The 3,596-nt window shown below is 34.9% G+C and overlaps 1 protein-coding gene across 2 annotated transcripts in view; it reads right to left on the reverse strand.

Annotated features, from left to right (window-relative positions):
• LOC106882041 (somatostatin receptor type 2) overlaps positions 1 to 3,596 on the reverse strand; it is a 153,254-nt gene that overhangs the window by 18,812 nt on the left and 130,846 nt on the right. The window contains exon 2 of one of the 2 annotated variants that reach the window (XM_052976251.1): positions 1,341 to 1,423. The exons of the other annotated variant lie outside the window; for it this stretch is intronic. The gene's annotated coding sequence lies outside the window, so the exon portion shown is untranslated. The remainder of the gene's footprint in view (positions 1 to 1,340; positions 1,424 to 3,596) is intronic. 2 annotated transcript variants of the gene reach the window in all.

Below are 3,596 nucleotides of genomic sequence, written 5' to 3' on the forward strand. Positions count from 1 at the left end.
ATATATATATATATATATATATATATATATACATATATATATATACATATATTTCTGGTTTGTATATGTTCACTTTCTGTATCGCATATTTGTCTAGCCCTTGTTTCATTTGTTCTCTTGCTCTCATGTTTGGTCCTTTGTTCATTGTCTCGCCAATTTCCGGTGGTTCCTTACTCCCGGCGACACTAGAAGGTGTTGAATATTATCATTGAAGGCGCGAAATTGCGTTTGATCTTCTGGCCCATAACTGATGAGGATTTCGCGACCGCCCTTGTCTCTTTTCCGTATTCATATTTTCCCCTGTGCCTATCATTCTTTCCCCTTGTATTTGTTTCCTATCTTTTAAAAGTAAATATTGTGGGCGTTGAAATCATTTTACATGAACCTTTCTCTGACATAGAGATATGGTTAAATTACAACATATTAAGATTTATTAAAGCTTTACCAAAACTATGGTACAACAGTATAATAGATACATTATTTTTACGATGTTGTTTCATAGTTGAGGGTCTTTACTTCTAGAAGTAAACTGAAAATAATATATAATTCTCAAGCCTGAAAAAGCTGACTGGTGTTAAATTAGACCCGTAGGTTTCAGAGATCTTGTTTGATAAGGCTGCGCAATGAATATTTCCTAGGTGGAATTTGAAGTTACAGAATCAAATGATTAATATAAAATTGTATATTTTATGATTTTCTCAATCCACCCACCCATCCATCCAATCTTCCATCCATCCAGTCCATCTGTCCGCCTGTCTGTCTTTCTATATGTATACATATATTAGTAAGGATTTTATTTCATTTTTATTTCAATTTCCCTCGTGTATATATGTATATATATATGTATATATATATATATATATATATATATATATATATATATATATATATATATATATACACCCAAACACACAAACACACACACATGTGTGTGTGTGTGTGTGTGAGTGTGTGTTTATAACGGTTCTTGTGTGATTGTGTCTAGGTATGTGTGTTTATCTAACAGTTAAATATGACAGGAAATGACAGAGGGAAATTTTATTAGTCTCTTGAGGCCAACACGCAAAGTATATTTATAAATGTCACTGTTAAATGATCACACAGTAGAGATAGAGATATCTAAATCGGATTCATTGTTAATTCACGTGGCCAGCGATTCAAACCACAAAATGGCTACCACTTGACATTATTTTATCATCGGACAGTATTTATTATGGATGTTTTATTTTTATGTATGTAAATAAAGCTAATGGACAGATTTGCAGCGTCGGTAACATCATCAAATTAATTGCTGTGCGGTATTTATTTATCCTTATTTACATTTTATGTTGAGTACTTACCGATGTAATTTTTTCTTTCATATTTTATAGGTCGCTGAATGTACTCTTGTTTTTTCCTTCCTTTCGGAGATGTGGCCTTGTGTCTAACAAAGAAAGCGATATTTTTCAAGCAAATAATCGAGAAAAAAAAAAACAAAAACGATCGTTGATCGTATTAAAAAAAGCAGTAGGTGGTGAGCGGGCAGAATCGTTGGCACGCTGAACATAACGCTTAGCGGCATTTTGTCCGTCTTTACGTTCTCGGTTATAATTTCGTCGATCAAGGGGAATGGATGCCGAAATTACTAGCATTATGCCCAAATTTTAAACCGATATTAAAGTAGCAGGCGAGTAGCTCAAGCTCATCTGATCATCAGTTACCTTCTCCTCTCAATTTAGCAATCTGATGATGATCAGCAGATTGTTTGGAAGCATCGTATATTGATCTCAGTCATTCCACATTACAACCTTAAACAAAAGTCACACAATACGCTTAACATAGCGCTAGGCATCTGAATACTTGCTAAGTAACTTGAAATGGAATTCACTCCACCACTGGTTAATGGTTGTTTGGTGGAAACGTTTGGAGTTACCATGTACAAATGCATATGTATATATACATATATGTATATATACATATAAGTATATATACATATATGTATGTTTCTTTCTTTCTATATATCTATTTATTTATTTGTCTGTCAGTCAACTTTTCTGTCCCTCTCTCTGTCTGTCTATCTGAATGTATAGTAACAGAGAGAAAGAGAGAGAGAGAGAGAGTAGGAGAGGGCTCGAGAGAGATAGAGAAACAGACAGACAGACAGAAAAAATGAGATATATTTCTAGAAAACTAGTAATGCTATATATCGCAAATAGTAAATAAAAACAATTCTTAATGGGGAGATGTTAACTAGAAACATGAGGTTTCGGACAGTCTATTTCATGGATGGTCAAATTCTTATTCCTCCTCTTCCTCCTCCCCCTCCTCGTCTTTGTCGTCGTCGTCGTCTTCTTCTTCTTCTTCTTCTTCTTCTTCTTCTTCTTCTTCTTCTTCTTCTTCTTCTTCTTCTTCTTCTTCTTCTTCTTCTTCTTCTTCTCCAATGCAAATTATTTCGACTAATTCTAAATGTATCCGCTTGTAATAATGTCGATGTTAAACGTGAACCATTCTCATTCTCTCATTGACACTTCCTGTGATGGAAGAGGAGCTAAACTAGATTAAGTTCCTGTTTGCTAGATGGTCAGTACTACTTGATGAACCAGTTTGTTTTATGTAATTAAATAGCTCTGAATTGTAGTGACATCATAGATACCCGTACATTTGAAATCAAATCATAGGAATCTCTATAACATCGTTATTGACTATGATGCATTTAACTCGAAATATCTGTATTAACCAACGCTGTGCTTCGAATTGCATGTTCAGAGAATTTGAACTTCAATTTTACAAACATCAGTCGTTCATTTTTAGTACAAATGTAATTAACAGCATGTAAATTCTGTCTAACATAAGATTAGCAATGCTAATTGAGTATCTATTTAAAAGAAAGTGCCGATTAGGAGAAATAAAGACAGACTCACAAACACTTCATTTAGAGACCAACAACAAAGTTAATTGAGTATCCCTTTAAAAGAAATTGGAGGAGAATGCAAGGTTGAAACGCATTCAGTAAAGATAACAATATTTATTGAAAAGCTTTTCATGAGGATAAATGAAGCTGGATGTTTGAAGTACATTAGATTCGGTCGAAATAGAGCATATATTAAGATACAAGTGATGGGAGATAGACCTTGATTTGAGTCAGTGTACAGGCAAAATGAAGTGAGCCGGCCTCAACCAGAGAACTCAAAAATGAGGAGTCACTGACGAATTCGACAGTTGAGATCGCTTTCCAGCAATTAGGGTCATTGTGCTAGAAACCACTGTCCCTAATTGAATCACTGTTATATATGTTATATATGTACATCATCATTATCACCATCATCGTCAAATGTCCGTTTTCCATGCTGGCATTGGCTGGAAGATTTGACTGAGATTGACAAGCCGGAGGGCTACACTAGGTTCAAGTCGTCTTTTTGGTATGGTTTGTATGGCAAGATGGTCTTCTTAACGCCAACCACTCTATAGAGTGGACTGGGCACTTTTTACGTCAAGCTCTCTTACGAGACGCCGACATGAGTGCTTTTAACTTGGCGCCGGGACGGTTGCACTTTACATGACGCCGATACGGGTTCATTTTATGAATGTATGCATGTACATATATATATATATATATA

This window comes from Octopus bimaculoides, chromosome 24 (assembly GCF_001194135.2).
Source record: "Octopus bimaculoides isolate UCB-OBI-ISO-001 chromosome 24, ASM119413v2, whole genome shotgun sequence".
In the NCBI taxonomy this organism is placed as follows: Eukaryota; Metazoa; Mollusca; class Cephalopoda; order Octopoda; family Octopodidae; genus Octopus; species Octopus bimaculoides.